Source organism: Cebus imitator, unplaced genomic scaffold (genome assembly GCF_001604975.1).
Source record: "Cebus imitator isolate Cc_AM_T3 unplaced genomic scaffold, Cebus_imitator-1.0 Scaffold113, whole genome shotgun sequence".
NCBI lineage: Eukaryota > Metazoa > Chordata > Mammalia > Primates > Cebidae > Cebus > Cebus imitator.
This window is the reverse complement of record NW_016107428.1, coordinates 681,898-702,679: the sequence shown is the minus strand read 5'-3', so window position 1 is coordinate 702,679 and position 20,782 is coordinate 681,898. Positions and strand designations below refer to the sequence as shown.

Here is a 20,782-nt window from a genome sequence, read left to right as displayed (position 1 = left end):
TGGTGAGGCAATCTAAAAAGCAAGCTCTCTGAATGTACAACTGGTTTGTTGTGGTGTGTTGGAGTCTAAAATTACTCAAAACGCCTTGCAGTCACGTGGAACAGAATATATTATATTTTATTATCTCCCATTCCAACAGATCTAACACCAGCCTTGTTTGTGTCAAGGAGCTTAAACACTATCATTCAAAGGCCGTATTTACAAACGAAGTGGGATGGCCATAAAACTGATGACCTTGCTGCTTCTGGAATCTCATAAAAAGTTTCCAAGCTGCTCCTCCCCAGAGCAAATAAGGGTGTTGCAGTCGCTAGTCCCCTGGCAGGGTTCCAGCTGGGGCTATTACATTCCTCCTTCATAAATACAGACTTGTCTGCCTGACAGGGTGCTTAACTCTGGAAGTGCTGCTGTGTTTGGAGCATTTAAACCCAGAGGCAGGGGCAACACAGAAAAGGAAAGGCGTCAGAGCTGTGGAATGGGTAGGGAACGATGAAAAGAGGCAACATTGATTCAGAAGATGTCTTGTGCCAGGCACTGCGCAAATGATTTTTTAAGCATTTTCTCATTCAAGTTTTGTAACTTATTCATAGGCCAGACCTCAGTGGAAGTGTTAACGTATGTGCCCATGTATTGAAGGTCAAAAGACACATGCCAGCTAACTTTGCCATTTTTGTTGGGGTCACATGGATGTTGTTTATTAACTGTGTTTCCCCATGGCCTTTGCAGTAGAAATGTCCCAGTGGTACAAATGCGAGAGCCAATGGGCCATGTGTCTGGGTAGGGCTTCCAGGAATCTATTGTTTAAGCTCTTTGAATGAGGATATCTGGGTAGGGCTTCTAGGAATCTATTGTTTGAAGCTCTTTGAAAGAGGATGATGTGAAGCTTACAGGAACCATCTTATGATCAAAAGGCTGGGCCGGACATGGTGGCTCATGTCTGTAATCCCAGCACTTTGGGAGGCCAAGGCAGGTGAGGTCAGGAGTTTGAGACCAGCCTGGCCAACACGGAGAAACTCCATCTCTACTAAAAATACAAAAAGTAGCCAGGTATGGTGGTACGTGCCTATAATCCCAGCTACTTGGGAGGCTAAGGCAGAAGAATCACTTGAACTGGGAAAGTGGAGGTTGCAATGATTCGATACCATGCCGCTGCACTCCAGCCTGGGCAACAAGAGCGAAGGAAGGAAGGAAAGAAGGAAGGGAGGGAGGGAGGGGAGAAAGAAAGACAGAGAGTAAAAAATGGCAAAGCACACAGAAGAGCCTGAAATATGGATAGCACCTTGGATACGATCCCTCACCCCCATCTGCCTGTACTTAGCTCCTTGTCACTATGAAAAAACAAACCCTTCCTTGTTGTGCTGGACACTCTGAAGCAGCCCCCATGATCCCCACCTGCTGGTGGTCAAGTCTGTATGTGCTCCACTCCCCTTGAATATGGGTAGGGCCTGTGACTTGCTTCTAACCAGTGTGACAAAGCGGATGGAATGTGACTTATGTTATGTTGTGCAAAGCTTTCTTTTAGCTGGCTTACTCTAGAGATTCTCTGTGCCGACTTGATGAAGTAAGCAGCCTTGTTGGGAAAGCAAGTGCCCTCTAGGAAGTGAGAGTGGCCTTTAGAAGCTGAAGTTGGCCTCCAATTAGCAAGAAGCCAGGGCACTTAGTCCCACAGTGGCAAAGAAATATGCCAGCCATGTGAATGAACTTGGAAGTGGATTCTTCCCAAGACAAGCCTCCATGCAGCCCACCTGACACATTCATAACAGCCAGTGAGATCCTGAGTAGATGACCCAATCAAACCATGCCTAGACTCTTCATCCACAGATGGCTTTAAGCCATGATGTTTGTGACAATTTGTTATGCAGCAATTAATGACTAAACACTCCTTTACACATCTCTAGTCAGCTTTTCTTTATGTGCAGCCAAACAGATATGAAGTTGGTGGATATACAGACGATCATCTAGGGAGACCTCCCAAAGTGTGAGGAATGGGAGCTGATGCTTAGAGAAGGTAGAAGAGCAGGGATTGTCAGCAACTGAAGAGACAGCTGCAGTCTTAGAGCTTTTTCTCCCAAGAGAAAAATTGAGTATTCTCATTCAGAAGGCCTTTAGCTGCTAAAGGCTCTCCTTTATGTAGTTGCTCTCCAAAATACCACAGGTGATTAAGAACTAGGAAAAGGAAAATTCGATTGATAAACCTTTGGGGTAAGTCTTTCACTGAATAAGGTAGGAGAGTAGCAGTTTCTTTTGCTATTCAAGGCCTTCTGTAAGCATTGGCTGCCTTCCTTCCATTCCATTATCAAGACGTGCCATAATTTACCAAGTCCTTCCTCTAATAGCAGACTATTTGAGATGCCTTCAATCTCTAAGACTTTATTTTTTTTCTTTGAGACAGAATTTCGCTCTTGTCGCCTAGGCTGGAACACAAAGGAGCAACTCGGCTCACTGCAACCCTGGTTCGAGCGATTCTTCTGCCTCAGCCTCCCAAGTAGCTGGGATTACAGGTGCCCGCCACCATGCCTGGCTAATTTGTTTAATATCTTTAGTAGAGACAGGGTTTCACCATGTTGGCCAGGATAATTTTGAACTCCTGACCTCAAGTGATCTGCCCACCTTAGGCTCCCAAAATGCCGGGATTACAGGCATGAGCCATAGCACCCAGCCCCATCTCTAAGATTTTCAGATTTGTGGGAAACAGTTTTGAAATCCAAACATAGCAATACAATACCAGCTGGCATCTCGTGAGCAATTACTCTGCAAAGTGCTGTGTCAAGCCCTTCACTTGGATTATCTCTTCCATCTTGCAAGGTAGGAATGATTATTACCTCCACGTGACAGAAGAGAACAGAGATTCAGACAGGTTTCAGCAGCCAGCCAGTAGGGGGCAGGGTTCAAACGCAGGCAGCCAGGCTCCATACCCAAGGCGTTTAAACACTAGGTTATTCATTTAGTTGTAAAAGACAGAAGACAGAGAAAAACAGTAATAAGAAGCGGGAGAGGAACCTTTCTTTTACTCCAAACACCCGAGAACAACCACAGATAACGTTCTGATGTATTTCCTAACAACACAGAAACTAGACTAAATATACAAATGTGTATCCTGTATCTATTTTTTCAGTTATTGTGCTATTGGCAGTTTCTTTTGTTATTCAAGGCTCCTTGTAAGCATTGGCCACTTTCTATTTCATTATCAAGACATGCTATAATTTGCCAAGACCTTCCAATACCAGACAATTTGAGGTGCCTTCCATCTAGGGCTATTACTAATAAAGCCGCACTAAGCATTTTTGTGCATAAAAATTCTCCCACATTTGGAGTGTCCCTATGAGGGGAGAATCCCCCAAGTGGTATGATCGAATCAGAAAGGATGAGTATACACTTCAGGGTATTGACACTCCTGGCTCTGGATGGTTCCAGCTCAACAAAACCCCCAAGAGGCTTTGGAGGAGGAGAAAGAAGAACCTCATCTTTCAAACAGGAATGGGCCCCTCCCATGAACATTCCTGTTTTCAAAAGTGACATGAAGGACTATTTACCTTTCGAAGGCCAGATTTTTGTTGTCATCTGGAACATACTGCTTGTTCCAGACACTATAAAATTCAAGCCTAGTATTTGGTAAACTTCCCTAGTGTTTGTGTTTCATAAACTGTCTCCTAGCTGTAGCCTCAGCTCTCTTTATATATTCCTAAATAAACACCAGGTCCTGCTCACTGCCTTCTGGTGAGAGCAGAACTCTGCTATCACCCAGCCTCTTGGTTCTCATTGGTACCCACCATATTTTCCATATGCTTAAAAGAACAACAACAAAAAAAGTTTTTGCCCTACAGGCACAAAAATGTGCTTTTTTAGGTGAAATAAGTGAAACTTTCAGAAAAGTTTATTGTAATGGCTAAATGACCCAGGAAAAGCAATTCTCATTCCATCTGTTGCAGCTTTGTTTTAAATTAGGATGATAAAGCCAAGTATTTGAATGGAAAAGGACCTTAGGGCACCTACTAATGAAAATACCTAGCATTTCCTGAATGTTTACTATGTGCCATGCACTGGGCTAAGTATTTCACATAGATTGTTTCCTATAACCTCAGCACAACCCTATTAGTTAGATAGACTATCCCTGTTTTACAGGTACTCAAACAAAAAGACAGAGGGATAAATAACATCCCAAGGTCCTACAGCTTTTTGGCCCTTTCATTAGAGCCACAATGCATCTTAGAGACCAGTGAGGTCTTAACTCTGCTCTAGGGCTCTTAGGACCACTGAGGGCACAAGGGCTGTCGAAGAAGGGAAAGTCAGAGAGAAAGGCTCCTACCCATCTTACTTTTCTTTCTCCCTGTGGTAGACAGAATAACGGCCTCCCAAAGATGTCCGTGTTCTAATCTCTAGAACCTGTGATATGTTACCTTACATGCCAAAAGAACTTTGCAGATATGGCTAAGTTCAGGACCTTAAGACAGGGAGATTATCTATGATTATCCAAATGGGCCCAATCTAATGACACAGGACCCTGAAAATAAGGAACCTTTCCCAGCTGTGGTCAGAAGGAGCTATGATTATGGAAGAATGATCAGAGAAATGCAATGTTGCTGATTTTGATAATGGAGGATGGGGCCAGGAGCCCCAAAACTGTAGTTTCTAGAAAATGGAAAAGACAAAAAAAAAAAAAAAGGATGCTACCACAGAACATCCAGAAAGGAATTCAGCCCTGCCAACATCTTGATTTTAGCCCTGTGAGACCCATCTGACTTCTAACCTATTGAACTATAAGTTGATAATTGTGTTTTGTTTTGTTTTAAGACAAGTCTCACTCTGTTGCCCAGGCTGGAGTGCACTAGCACAATCTTGGCTCACTGCAACTTCTGCCTCCTGGGTTCAAGCAATTCTCATGCCTCAGCCTCCCAAGCAGCTGGGACCACAGGCACGTGCCACCATGTCCACTTAAGGCTGGTCATGTTGGCCAGGATGGTCTCAAACTTCTGGCCTCAAGTGATCTGCATGTCTTAGCCTCCCAAAGTGCTAGGATTACGGGCATGAACCACTATACTCAGCCCAATTGTGTGTTGTTTTAAACTACTTAATTTGTGGTAATTTTTTATGACAGAAATAGCAACTTAGTATACCCCTGTGCCAGGAAAATCATCTCCACTATGTTTCTGAGATTGGTTTTCAGTGTGATTGTTTAGTTGGGAAAGAAAACAAAGGGGATTCTTCCTGCTTAAAAAAAAAAAAAAAAAAATTGAAAACTAATTCTCTTTTTTTTTTTTGCCAGAAGAATAATCCTTATGCCCAGACATAGAGTGTGCTTTTTCTGTAGTCACACCATGACAGAAAAACAAGCCCAGTATTTACTCAACTGCAGCCCTACTGAGTGCTCAAAACCTCCTCCTCTGAGCCAGGGCTACAACTTTGGGCTCTGACACATAATCTGGCACTAAATATTTGGTGAAAAGCTTAGTCACTCAGTCATTCAACAAATATCCCCCAGGATGGATCAGACACCATACCATGCATTGGCAATGAAGGGATGAATGCACCTTGGTCCCACCACTGGGAAACTCAGGCACTTACATTACAGTGACAAGAATTATGATATGCAGGGCAGGTACTATGGTTTGTTTGACCCCTCCAACCCTCATGCTGAAATGTGATCCCCAATGTTGGAGGTGGGGTCTAATGGGAAGTGTTTGGGTCATGGGAGCAGATCCCTCTCAATGGCTTGATCACCTCCTCATGGTAATAAGTGAGATCTTGCTTTATTCATTCCCATAAGAGCTGGTTTCTAAAAAAGAGCCTGGTTCCTCTCACCTCTCTCTCTTACTTGTTTCTCTGCACAGCCTTCTTCCCTTTCCTTTTCTCCATGATTAGAAGCTCCCTCAAGCCCTCACCAGAAGCAGATGCCTGTGCCATGCTTATTTTACAGCCTGCAGAGCCATAAGCCAAATAAACCTCTTTTCTTTGTAAATTGCCCAGTCTTAGCCAGATATGGTGGCTCACGCCTGTAATCCCAGCACTTTGGGAAGCCAAGGCCAGCGGATCACTTGAGGTCAGAAGTTCGAGCGCAGCCTGGCCAACATGGTGAAATCCCATCTCTATAAAAATATAAAAAAATTAGCTGAGCATGATGCCCCTAATCTCAGCTACTTGGGAGGCTGAGGCAGGAGAATCACTTGAACTCGGTAGGTAGAGGTTGCAGTGAGCCCAGATCACATCATTGTACTCCAGACTGGGCAACTGAGCAAGACTCTGTCTCAAAAAATAAATAAAATAAAATAAAATAAATTACCCAGCCTTGGGTATTCTTTGATGTCAATGCAAGCAGACTAAGCTGTCAGGACAGATCATAGACAAAGGCCACCTAGTTCACTCCTGGGGATGAGGAAAGGCTTTCCAGAAATGACATCTAAGATGAGGCTTGAAGGATGAGTGAAAATTGACCAGGCATAGATACAGGAAAAGAATAGCATTTTGTGTAGTAGGAATAGCAGTGAAAGAGAGAAGAAACGGATAGCTTCCATGAATCAAGAGAACAGATGAAACACAGGGTTTAAAGAGATGGTGGTCAGAAGAGTTGAGATAAGAGAAATAAGCCAGGGTGGGTACAAAGCGCCTTGCGAGTTAAGTTTAAGATTCATTTGAGTTTACCATCCCTAAATGCCCATTACCTGATGATGAGGGAAAGTCATGGAAGGTCTACTCTAAACGGACATAGAGAGATGCCAAGCATAGGGCCAGGACAGAATAGGGACGCAATAAATACCTGTTGATTCTGAATTCAGGCTGGTGATTTGTTTAATCAAAGTGCATGAAAAGTGCAATGGGAGCAAGGAGGAGGGACAAGATAGCTCTACCTGGAAGGGATAGGAAGATTCACCAGCAGGCAAAGTTGGCTTGCGCCTTAAAGGGTGAGTACAACAATGGGTATGTAAAGTGATTTGTTCTTTTTCTCTGTAATCAGTGTCCAAAGACATTCTCAAAGACCTTCTCGCCTTGAAAATCCTGTAAATTCACACCTCTATTTCTAGTTTTTTCTTTTGTACTAATGATGTGTCGTCATAGTATAATGTTGGACTAGCCTTCCAAAGGCATGTGGTAGAAACTGTCCCTGTCACCAACAGCCTTCTTCCTTACCAACAAAATATTAGTTTTATTCAAGACAGAAAAGTTCCAGCCCTGGGTTGGTGGGGGTTAAATCATGATTGACCTAAGTCAGTCATGACTATTTCATTAATATTTGCCAGACACTCACTTTTTCAGGCTCCTTTGCATCTAAAGGCAGTCATAGGACCCTATTCTGGTCATTTAGATATAAGAGTGAATCAGCTGGGAGGGCTTCTGGGATACTTTTGTTTCCTCACTGATAAAATGACATAGCCATTTCAACAAAATGATCCTTTGCCACTCCACACTCCCACTCCTTGCTACCTTTCTACTTTTGAATGCTGTTGTGATATATGGAGACCTGGCAGCCACCTTGAAAGCCATGAGGCAACAGGAAGAAGAATCAATAACCTATATAAATATGGAGATGAAAAAAGTATCTATTGGCTGAGCACGGTGGCTCACACCTGTAATCCTGGCACTTTGAGAGACCAAGAAGGTGGATAACCTGAGGTCACGAGTTCAAGATCAGCCTGACCAACATGGTGAAACCCTGTCTCTACTAAAATTACAAAACTAGCCAGGTATGGTGGTGCATGCCTGTAATCCCAGCTACTTGGGAGGCTGGGGCAGGAGAATTGCTTGAACTCGAGGCAGAAGTTGCAGTGAGCCGAGACTGCTCCATTGCACTCCAGCCTAGGTGACAAGAGCAAAACTCAGTCTCAAAAAAATGTAAAAAAGAAAAAATGCCTGTCTAATACTATGGAACTTTAGACTACTTACCTCCAGACTTCCTGTTATGTGAGATAATCAAACTGATATGGCGTGAGCCACTATCAGTCAGGGTATTATTACTTATAGCCAATTACATCTTAAATTATAGAGGTGTTTCCAGAAAGAGAACTACCTTTCTTCTCACCCGCATTCTAAAGCTCTGAGACTATTAATAAAGTAGCCAACTAGCTACACTAAGATGCAAGATACTGTTTTCCCAATCCAGAAAACAGAAAACGTTCTTGCTTTAATCTTCCCTTCCCAATGATGACTCTTCCTGGGCTGGGAGGAGATGATTGCACTTCAGATTTCATACCTTCAAATACCATCTATTGCTTCATTGCCCTTTGTATTTGGTCAGGCCTTTATTCATGGTGGTCTCTCTGGAGACCCTAGCTGGTTAGAAAAATTGAACTTGTCAATAATCAGAGTGAGAGTCTCCTTGGCAACCGCAAAGGTAAGCTGTCACCAGCCCTGTCAACAGTCACAGCAGAAAGAGAGCTATTTATTCATCTAAGACCTTCATGAGTCACAGTCTAAACATTCTGCAAACCCTCCCCTGGCAAGTCATACCCTGCCCCAGTCTCTGGGGAGAATGCTTCCCACCCAGAGCCACTTCAACACAACAGACTCTTGGCTTTTGGCTGTCTAATCTTTGGGCTGCACAAGTGGTCGTGTTATTAATGACTCTGAGTCATCATTTAGGGCATTCCATCTGAAGTGTGTGTAAAGAGAAGGAGGATGGAGGCCTACTGTAGCCCAGACAAGAAGCAAGGCTGCCCCTGGGTATGCCTCTGCCTCACTGTGTACTCTTCAAAATACAACCTTTTTCTTGCATTACAGGGGTTCAAATCTCTCCACTTCTTGGTGACCTCCTTTTTTTTTTAGACAGAGTTTTGCCCTTGTTGCCCAGGCTGGAGTGCAGTAGCGCCATCTCGGCTCACTGCAACCTCCAAGTCCCATGTTCAAGTGATTCTCCTGCCTTGGCCTCCCAAGTAGCTGGGATTAAAAGTGCCCACCACCACACCTGGCTAATTTTTGTATTTTTAATAGAAACGGGGTTTCACCATGTTGGCCAGGCTAGTCTCGAACTCCTGACCTCAGGTGATCTGTCCTCCTCGGCCTCCCAAAATGCTGGTATTACAGGTGTGAGACAGTGCACCCAGCCATGACCTCCTCTTTTAATGCGCTCTTGTTTGCCAGTGTCAATTAGCATTCAAAGAACTGAACAAACACCCAGGTGGGTTTGCACAGTGCTGAGGGTGAGAGAGATGGAAGAGAAGAGCTCTGCCATATACATACACACACATATATATATATATATGTATATATATATATGTATATATATATATATATATAGAGAGAGAGAGAGAATATATATATATATATATATAGAGAGAGAGAGAGAGAAAGAGAGAGAGAGAGCTCTGTTATATATAGAGAGCTCTGCTATATATATATACACACACATATATATAGCAGAGTGTGAAAAGTATATACACATATATATATATATATACTTTTTCATTTTTGTTTTAAAATTCTGCTTTATGCCAGTATATACAGTGAATATGACTATCCCCTTTGGAGTAAGGAGAATCTTAAGGCTTGATGGCACCATTCATGCAAAATTTTACTCCTTATCAACTCCTTACAAGTGTGAACATAGTTTAGTTATTACTTCTTTCAGGAATTCTCCTCTGATTTATTTAACTAGTGCTCCATTTATGAGTCCCTATAACACCTTCTACTTCCTTAACAAAAGAGCTTTTACTGGTAATTTGGTCATCCCTGTGATTGCAAGGTCTGTGAAAGCAGGATCTATCTCATATCACCTATGTCAAGAACATTCTCTGAGGCCAGGCATGGTTGCTCATTCCTGTAATCCCAGGACTTTGGGAGGCCAAGGTGGGCAGATCACCTGAGGTCGGCAGTTCGAGGCCAGCCTGGCCAACATGGAGAAACCCTGTCTCTACTAAACATACAAAATTAGCCAGGAGTGGTGGTACATGCCTGTAATCCCAGCTACTCAGGAGGCTGAGGCAAGAGAATCACTTGAACCTGGGAGGCAGAGGCTGCGGTGAGCTGAGATCGTGCCATTGCACTCCAGCCTGTCTCAAAAATAAAAAGAACATTCTCTGACACATAGTGGGCACCTCAAGTAACATACAGTGAGTTAATGGATAGAGGGGCCACCTTCTACAGCCCTCTGCAACTGAGCAAATCCCAAAACTGGCCTCCAGGCCCCTAGATTTGGCCTAAAGTTGGTAGAAAAGATGAGGACTGGATTGACCAGAGGGATGTTTCTGATATTCTATCATTCTGTGGTCATGACAATATCAATACCTTGTGGATATGGACCAAGTCTTATACTTTTCTGTCCAATAAAAGAAAATCTGGCTGGGTAGTGGCTCAAGTTTGTAATCCCAACGCTTTGGGAGGCCCAGGCAGGGGAATCACTTGAGCCCAGGAGTTTAAGATCGGCCCAGGTAACATAGTGACTTCATCTCTACTAAAATATTGAAAGTCAGTCAGGTGTGGTGGTATGCTCCTGTAGTCCCAGATACTCAGGAGACTGAGGCAGGAAGATCACTTCAGTCTAGGAGTTCAAGGCTATAGTGAGCTATGATGACACCACTGTACTCAGCCTGTTCAACAGAGCAAGATCTTGCCTCAAAGGAAAAAAAAAATAAGATGGAAAAAATAGGTCTTAATATTATAGGCTTGCTGCGGAGATTAAAGGAGATTTCATGCTCACAGTCTGTGGCCCATAGCAAGTGTTCAATGCATGCAACTGCTCTTATTACGAGCTAAGAAGGGACTAAGAACCAAAATCAATTTTTCTTCCTGTTATAACATAACCCTCTCACCTGAATGTCTGCCCCAGTGTGGTGTTTCCAGGGAATGCTAGGTTTTATCTGGCTATCTTTCAATACATAACATACTACCTAATTTGAAATTACCTGGCACTCGCACACAATATATTCTCTTTTCCATAAATCCAGATTGTACCTATTTACCTGGACTTATCCAGAACTTGTACTGTAACCTTTTCCAGGTGCAATTGAGCTTTCAAGATTTTATGTGTAATCCCCATCTCTCCTGAACTTATGGGACTTTGCATCTGGACTCCCTGGAGTGTGAGTCCAAGCATCCCTTATAGACTCTGGCATGGATTTGTCTGCGGACTCTCCTGGCTCCCTGCTTCTTTGATAAGAAGTTGTTGTCATGTCTTCAAGTCCCCCTCAGCTGAGACCACAGCCAATCAGCCAGCTGGCTTCCTGGTTGAACAACCAAACTCCCTGGGTTCAGCACAGAAATGGAACCCAGGAAAAGTGTATGGAATCCAGCGTCCTTAAGTTTCCAGTCGATTTCCAGGTCATCACTGGAATGGGGCTGAGACCCTACCCTCAACAAGGCTAAAACCTCATCAAAAATGGCTATGTGCCTCACACCAAAGGACAAGAAAATCGCCCGTTGGTAGACAAATGTCAGTGTGAGGGTGAACCCCAAAAACATATAAATTACCCTGATCTGAAAAACGCTATCAATGTAAAATGCAGCCCAGAGAATAAACATATCCCAAACCAGTTTCAAGGTGTGATTGACACCAAATAAATTCATTTTGGGGGGACCATGTTAAAAAGGGAAAGAAAGAAACTTGTTGAGCATCATATGCCTGACATATTCTCACATAATCCACACAACATCCTGTAGCCTTGATAGCTCTGTCTTTAAGGTAAGCTATGAAACTCAGATCTAATTAGTAATTTATCCTTAAAGTTACATAGTAAGTGACCAAACATGGATTCAAGCCCATATCTGCCTCCAAGCCCAAGGTCTAATCACTCTCATTTCCCCATACTAGCCATAAAAAGGTGGAGCTCACCTTCCGGAGGGGACAATTACCATAGAGACATAATTCTGCCCCTTGATAGACACTCTACCTTCTCCAGACTCTCTGTTGAGATCCTGCCCAGCCAACCAGCCAGCAGGCTTTATCCTTCTTAAGGCCTTTCCCTACACATGCCCTCTCTACTTAGAAAATCAGTAGCATAGAACACAGTCATTAAATCTGGTTCCAGAGCCAGGTAGCTAGGTTCAAATCCTGGTGCCACTACTTACCGGCTGTGTGACCATTGACAAGGTGTTGAGTATCTGTGCCCCAGTTTTCTCTTCTGCAAAGTAGGGGCAATAGTTGTAATCTGTCTCATGGATGGTTATGAAGATCAACAGAGATCATATGGAGCCGACACATATTAAGTGCTCAACAAGTTCTAGCTACTAGCATTACAAGTTAATTTTATAAAAATTTGACAATGTGTTTTCAATCTCATTGGCAGATGAGAGAACTGATGCAGAGAACGGTTAATATCTTGTTCATGGTCACACTGCTTGTCACAGGGAAGGCCAGGATCGGTTAAAAAGAAAAGGGTGGGGGGGTTCCCAATTCCTTATCCAGGGCTCTCTGTCCTCCTGCTCACTTAACCAAAAGGCAGAAAAAGCAATTTAGCTGTTGATGCAAGACATAATCTCCCCTCCCTGAAGTTCTCCCTGTATCATGAACCACAAAGAAGTCACCACAAACATCCATTTATGTATAAACCTGCAACGTTAGCCTCTTCAGTTAAAAGCCTCTTGGTAACTTGCTGGTTAAAAGCGTTTCAGATTCTGTCAGAGAAACAAGCTCACACTGACATCTTGTCTCCATATGCCTTTGAAAACCTGCTGAGAGTCCCTTAATCCCTCGCTGAGGAACGTTCCTCTGCACTCTGTTCTTCTAAGGTTTCCACCGTTGGGTGTGGGTATTTTCTGAAAGCTCTCTCTTTTGAAAAATTCCCATGCTTTGAGTCATGCCAAAATCAGGGGGAAATGAATGCTGCCAAAAGTCTCAACATTTACATAAGCTCTTAATCAGCCCTCTAGTTCATTACAGTGTGACATATCAGTTACACTGCTGTTCAGGCAAAGAAATGGGGTCTCAGAGTCTGAGAAGGGCCCTGGAAAGTTGTGTTCTCTGAGTGTTACCTGAGCCTCAGAAGCAGGTTCCAGCTTCTCTCTTTATAAAATGTCAATCTTGGCTGCATTTGTGTTTATGTATTTAGTAAATATTTATTGGTTTCTTAATATGGGGACCATAATAATTGATGGAGATATGATAATAAGTAAAAAAGATATGACCCCTGACTTCATGGAGCTTATAGTCAAGATGGACAACAGACAATAATCAAAATAAAGGATACCGTGAGAGTGTGTAGCCAGGGTTGTAAACTCAACCCCATCTGGGGGTCAAGAAAAGCTTCTGCTAGTGAATGATGTTTCACCTGAGATCTGTAGGTTCGGGGAGTAGAAATGCCTAGGCAGTGTAGTATAAAGCAAGGTAGATGAAGTAGAAAGAGCAGAGAAAATGAAGATAGATGAAGCCAGTGAGCTAAGCACATCTTTATTTTAGAGCTATGGGAAACCACTGAGAGTCTGTAGCCACCGATTCTAAAAATGTCACCATCCTGGTTTGGTTTTCTTTTCTTTTTTTTTTTTTTTTTTTTGAGACAGCGTTTTGCTCCGTCGCCAGGTGCCAGGCTGGAGTGCAGTGATGTGATCTGGGCTCACTGCAACCTCCACCTCCCGGGTTCAAGCAATTCTCCTGCCCCAGCCTCCCGAGTAGCTGGGACTACAGGTCTGCACCACCACGCCCAGCTAATTTTTGTATTTTTAGTAGAGACGGGATTTCACCATGTTGGCCAGGATGGTCTCGATCTCTTGACCTCATGATCTGCCTGCCTTGGCCTCCCAAAGTGCTGGGATTACAGATGTGAGCCACTGCGCCCGGCCTATCCTGGTTATTATAAAATATTCTCCCTGTATTATGGTTATTTCTCTGTCATCTCTTACGTTGACTGTCATAATAGCTACTATTTTGCTAGCACTATGTTTATATATATATATACATATATATATACTTCACATTATATGTGTTTTATATACGTAGAGACTATACACACACACACACACACACACACACACACACACACACACTCACATGGTCTCACTGAATCCTTGCTCCAATTTTATAAAGAATATACTATCATTATGCCCATTTTACAGATGAAAAGAAGGCTCAAAGAGGGCAAATAATCTGCCTATCACTACACAGATAAGACAGATTAGAAAGCAGGTCTCTCTGATTCCAAGATCCAAATTTCTTTTTTAATTTTATTCCCGTCCCCCCGCACCCCCCGCCACCCCCAATCCAAGTTTTTAACAAGTCAATACTGCAAGTTCCCTGCAGTCAGAAGCTGGGTCTTTCTCATTCTGCTTGGTTCGCTAATGCCTGGCCCACAGGCATTACAGAAGTATGGAATTAACTTCCTTGCTTGTCCAAGCCTCCTGTCCCCTACTCCTCACCTAATCATAGGTGACACTTCTAAAGCCCTTACTGTATGCCAGCTATGGATCTAGTACTTCATGCATATTTGCTCATTTTCATCTTCGCCACAACCTATGAGATAGGTACTATTATTTTCATCTTCTCCATTTTTCAGACAAGAGAACTAAGTTACAGAAGCATCGATGGCTTCACCCAGGACATACAGTAATAAGTGGCCAACAAAGATTCTAACCCAGGCAGACTGGATCCAGAGCTTGGACTCCTAACAACTAGAGAGTATTGTTCCTCTTGCAATCCAGTCACATGAGCTTCCTTTACGTTTGTTGCAAAATATGCATTGATTTTCTCCTCCAGCCTTCACAAACGCCAGTGTCTCTTCCGATGGATTCCCTTACTCCACCTCACCTCATCTTCCCTTGGGTTCCCTCCTGCCCATCCTCCAGGACTCTTGGTAAGGGTTGGCTGCCCCTCCTATGTGTGCCCCTCCATCACCCTGTGCTTCCCCTTCCCAGCACTCAGCACAGAAACTGGGTATTTCAACTATAAGTTCTCTTATCCACCCCCTACCCTTGACTTGAAGTTGCACAGGACAGAGACCAAGCTGCCCAGGCATTTCTGTAGCTACAACACCTGCAGCTTGGCAGGGGCTCTATCATTACTGTGAAATGACCATATACATTTATAAACAAGTGGATAAATATTGAATAGTTTTTTTGTACCCCAAAGTGCTTAGCACAGAGCAGGCCTCATTCAATGTTGCTGAATGAAGAATTAAGTGTATAGTGTTATTCCAGAATTAAATTTTTACTTGTGGTTTTCTTTTTCTCCTTCTTTTTTTTCAAAGCCCAAAGAAAGATGACAGAAGAACAAAGATGAAGAACGAGACCACTGGTTTACAGGAAAGGTAAAGGAAAATGACTATACAGATTTTCCTTCCAACTTGACTTTGAGAAAACACACACACACACACACACACACATACACACACACACGCACACACACACACACACACACATGCACACAACCCTGAGGTCCTCCTAAACCCCAGGCATTTGATCAGTCTGAGCTCTGGGATCCTGGATTCCTTGTCTACCTGTCTCTCCTAAAGCTTGGACCCTGCACCAGCAGGCCCAGGGGCTCCACTGAGAGTGCTGGAGGCTCTGAAACGGAGCACGGAAGCTGGCGTGAGCTGTGATTGTTCCTGAGCCACAAGGACAGTGGCTGTTCTGGGCACTTCAGGAAGTACTTGCTCCAAGAGGCCCTTCCAGCTATTGTTGTTAGGCCTGAGCATGCTAGGCTGGCACCGGGACAGGCTGCCCTCTCCAGGCCAAAGGTCGGTCTGGGGCACTAGGGGCAGGAAGATGAAGTGGGGGAGGTGGCGGGGGAGGGAGGGACAGATACCAAACTAGGAAGGAGTCTTGGGCTGGGCCTCTCTTTTCTTCAGGTCGTTAATGCCAGGAGCCGCCTGGCTCTGGGTTTATTTTTTCTCCTCTGGCCATGCACTGCACAGATCCATGATAAATCAGATGCTGCCAGTGATGTCTTGGCTGGGCCCACAAGAACTATCCAGTGCGTGAAAGGGACATGAGTTTTACAGTCCAAGACTCTGGGTTTGCATGCTGGCTCTGCCCCCATGTGTGCCCTGGGGCACTTCTGAATCTCCTCTTCCTCTTCCTTTTCCTCTTCCATAAAAAAGAAATGATAACCAGCTTGAGAGGTCATGAGGATGAGATAAGCTAAGATTAATGAACCTGTCAGGTATACAATGGTAGTGGGAAAGGCTAGCTTCCTCCCTTCTCCTGAGCAGCAGGACAAGGAAGGGGTGGGTGTCAGGGGGAGCTTGGGCAGCAGATGTCACATTTCGATGTGTTCCTCCCTAGCTCAGGCTGCAAGGCCTGGGCACTGAGCCCACTCCAGCCTGAATTCTCCCAACAGCTGCTCAGCTTCTCTGCTTGTCCTTGCACATGAGTCCTGATTGAACTAAGAAAAGCCTCTGCTTTGCTCCAGTGACAAAAAAATAAATAACAAGAATGATGGAACACATGTCTCTCAAGGCCACCAGCCACAGAGAAAGTCTAGACTTCCAAATCTGTACTCTAAATCCAGACCAGGATTCCAAACCAATCCTCTGCTGTTCCTTGGATTCTGGTAACTCCCATGTTAACCCCCTATCTGCGGGCAGCTCTGCCTCCCCCTTGTCTTGTGACCAAGGCCACCATCCCTGTCCCTGAGGCACCAAATTGCCTGGGGGCAGGGAATGAGTTTCTAAGCACTAAGTCTTTGCAACCTGATTTTTAGTAATACTTTATTACTGGTGGGGAGAGGGGCAGTAAAAAATAAATTAAAAAAAAGAAAAAAATAGTTTATTACTATATTATACTAATCTAATTAGCAACAGCTAATTGCTGATGTTAATTAAATTACCAGTTTCTTTAGCAATAAATAAACACTTATTGAGCACAATATGCCAGATGCTCTTCTAAACTCTTTATGTTAACTTATTTAATCTTCACAAACATATTTCGAAGTAGGTACTGCTCATAACCCCATTTTACAAAAGAAAAAACTGAGTTTTAGGGAGTTTAATTGCTGAATCAAGGCCACAGAATTGATAAGTTGCAGGTAAAATTTGAATCCATTTCTGCAGATGTCAAGCTGTGCTTTTTTTGTTTTTCCATCATGCTACTGACTCCCAAACCAAATGAAACTGGCAGCCCGGACTCCTTCAGCAAGAATGACTCCTGCTTGATGTAACACGTCTGTTATGTTGTAAAATAGTTCCCCCAGCAACCCCACCTGTAAGACCCACCAACCTTGAAGAGCAAAGCAGGAGTCTGACTGCTCTTCAAAGGGAGAGATCGCAGGAAGCACGACGTCGTGAGCCCTCTCTCTGCTAAGAGCTAGGAGTGTAATCCTGGACCTGTCGTGGCCCTCTCTGATACTCAGCATCCTCATCTGTAAAAGGAGAAGATAAAAGTAATTTGGACCCAAACAAGATTCCTTCCAACCATGGCATTCCATAATCCTAAGAAACAGCTACCATTTATTATTTCCTCTGTGCCAGATACTGTGCTGAGTATTTCACATAATCACAAAATCATCACAGCCAACAAACAGCTGTGATAGAGCTGCAATTGATGAAGCACTGTTTATTTGCCAGGCTCTGCTGTAAGTACCTGACCCTGTAGTATCTCATTTAATCCTCAGAACAACATTAAGAGGAAGGTATTATTATCCCCACCACCCTCAAAGTTCTAAGGCTCAGAAGAATGATACAAGTCTGCTCAAAGTCTCCCAATCATTAAGTGCTGCTCTTGAGGTTTGAACCCACATTTTTCTGATTCCATAACCCATGCTTTTAATCTCTGTACTACTTCAAGTGCCTCCTCAGCATCAGGCAAGGACAGACACCAGGAACAGGCTGTGATGGTTTTCGCTTGCCCCACTCACTATCCATCTGCAGTTGTTTTTCTTCTATTCTGGTCATCAATCACAGTGTGACTTAAATGGGTCAGGGGAAAGAGTCCCCAGCTGCCATGCATGGCCACAGCAGCCACAGCCCACAGTCCTTTCTGTGGGCTTCCTGGGCAGCATGAGTGGAAACTCCTATCTGTGAAAATAAACTGACAAGGTTGGGGGAGGGGTCCCCTTGTTTATTTAGTCATCACTCCCCAAGGCTAAACTGGTGGCCTGGCAATAGAGAGTTTTTTCTCTGAGCTCAAAGCCAACTCCAAGTGCTCAGGGTGAACAGGTTGGGAAACTTGAGAACCACACAGACATCAGGGAAAATTCCGTGAGTGGTTGTCTGTGGTGAAAGGATGATATGGCCCTGAGTTTGCTCTCCCCAGGAGAACTTGGAAGGTACCCACTTTTCCACCTCCCGCCTCACTTAGAACGAAGTAAACCAAGAAATTCTAGGAAGCAGCCCAACCTGAAAGAGCTGGCCTCTCCAGGAAAGGAGAGGGGAGGGTGAAGAGGCCCAGGGTCTGTCTGTCTCAAGGGGATGGTGGGTCACAGAAGTCACTGACCAGATCTCACTGGTCTGGCCACAGACTTTTCTAATCCTGTGAGCTGACCTGCACCCAAATGACTGCAGATGGGATCAGAGATGGAGGTTTCACCAGTCAGAGGAAAAGTATCCAAGTATTAGGAGAGATCTTGAGGCATAGTTCCAGGAGAAGCCGTCTAAAAGCAGGCAGTGTTTGAATTGAAAGAAACTTCCAATTAAAAAAAAAAATGCCTTTCTGTGAGGTCACTCACTATGATGCAGGAGAATAGGGTCTGGAGACAGAGAACATAAGGCCGATTCCTGCTGACTTCCTAGAATTAAATCAAATGGAAACACTTCAGCTATGACAGGAAATATCCTCATTTACATAGGCCGTACACTGACTTTGTAACTTCTTTGTAACTTCATCCTCTTCGTTTATATAGGGTGTACACCAAGTGACCAATGGAAAGCTCTAGAGCATATTTAAACCCCAGAAAATTCTGTCATTGGGCTCTTGAGCCCCTATGCTTGGCCCACTCTGTGGAGCATACTTTCATTTTCAATAAATCTCTGCTTTTGTTGCTTTATTCTTTCCTTGCTTTGTTTGTGTGTTTTGTGCAATTCTTTGTTCATGATGCCAAGAACCTGGTCACCCTCCACTGGGAACAACTACAACCAAGTCACCACATTGCACTACCTGTGCTTCACTCCCCAAAACAGCTGCTAGCATTTATTCAGAACCTTCTCTGCTCTATCGATTTAAAAAAAAAAAAACACCTAGTATTTTCTGGAACAAAACCATAAATATATTCAACTTCAACAAACAGTGTAGACATACCAAGAATTCCATTTCTTACCCACAAGAGGACCAGTCTTGACTCTTTACTGTGTGGTTTTGATTGCACTGGTCACTAAGTTTTTTTTCTCATCTGAACAGCAACGTATCAATATATCATTGGTATAGGTTTGTTAGTGATCAGTCACACTGGTATTGTTTTATTCCTGGGCCCCGAGGGAATCTGGGGTCACAAGGATCTGATTTCAGACTTCAGCTCAGCCATTTTATTTCTTCAAGATCCTAAACAAATAACCTATGTTTTCTGGGCCTCAGTTTTCCCATCTACAAAATGGAGCTAGTCCTTGTACTACCTACCTCAAGAAATTGTAGTAAAGCTCAAAAGAGATAATGTGTATAGAAAGCATCTGGAACATAGTAGGGGCTTTATAAATTTAATTCTTTCCCCCTAACTCCTTATACTAGGCACAGGAAATATTATAATAACTAAAACAAACAAACAAAAAAAAACCTTACATCCCAAACCCTACTCCTCTACCTCTGTTTCCTAATCCCACCACCTATACCCCAAATCCCCACATTCCGGTCCCCTGTGCTAAAAAAATACCTGAAAGTCTTCTCTTCCCAATGTCCATCACTGTAGCTCCCTAGGTATATTCAAGCACAAGGCTAGGGGACCCACAATGTCAAGACCCTGAGAATGCACTGCCCACAGGTCAGTGCTTTGCTCCAGCCGATGTCTCAGTGACTCAAACCCCTGCAATGACACCCTTTCCCCCCAGACACCACAGCAGTCTTTACCAATGCCCCTCTTTGGATGACCATTTGATAATCTCTAAAAGAGGATCTTATCTATTTCCGTCCAATTTCACACCTCATCCCAGGAAATGCATTAGCACCACAAAGAATGGTATCTTTAGCAAAAGCGATTAAGAGTTCAGGCTCAGAAATGAAGCAACCTCAGTTTGAATCTTGGCTTTGTCACTCACCTGCTTGACCTTAGCAGAGTTACCTGACCACACAAAGCAGAATCATGACTTCCATGGGATAAGGGTACTACAGGTCATACTCACAGGGATATCATGATGATTTGCAAAAACCATTCACTTAAAATATTTAGCACAGTACCTGAAACATAGTAAATGCACAGTATATATATTAGTCAGTTTTCACGCTGCTGACATACCAGAAACTGGGAAGAAAAATAGGTTTAATGCACTCACAGTTTCTCGTGTCTGGGAAGGCCTCACAATCATGGTGGAGGACAAAAGGCACTTCTTACATGGCAGTGGCAAGAGAGAAATGAGAAAGAAGCAAAAGCAGAAACCCCTTATAAAACCAACAGATCTCGTGAGGCTTATTCACTACTGAAAGAACAGTATGGGGGAAACCACCCCCATGATTCAATTCTCTCCCCCTGGGTCCCTCCCACAATACGTGGGAATTATGGAAGTATAATTCAAGATGAGATCTGGGTGAGGACACAGGGCCAAACCATATCACTAAACAATTGTGTTATTGTAACCTGGCCATTGATGATATATAGACTATTAGCATTTGGAAACCCTCTCTCCAAAAAAAAAGGAGGGACAAGGATGATAAAATTAAGAAAGAAAGAAAAATATTTTTAACAATATTTTTTAAAGAAAAGTGAAGTGCATGAATTGGTTAGGGTCTGCTCTAGATACTACACATAAATTCATTCAAGTTTTATTATACCCTTCGGAGCAAATACTTCCCTCAA

General features: G+C 43.5%; 1 long non-coding RNA gene across 1 annotated transcript in view; it reads right to left on the bottom strand.

The window, feature by feature from the left end:
• LOC108311314 overlaps positions 1-18,492 on the bottom strand; it is a 166,527-nt gene extending 148,035 nt beyond the window's left edge. The window contains exons 1-2 of the long non-coding RNA XR_001828129.2: positions 18,373-18,492; positions 17,048-17,206 (exon numbers count right to left, since the gene is read on the bottom strand). This is a non-coding gene — a long non-coding RNA (uncharacterized LOC108311314). The remainder of the gene's footprint in view (positions 1-17,047; positions 17,207-18,372) is intronic.
• Positions 18,493-20,782: the final 2,290 nt, after the last annotated feature.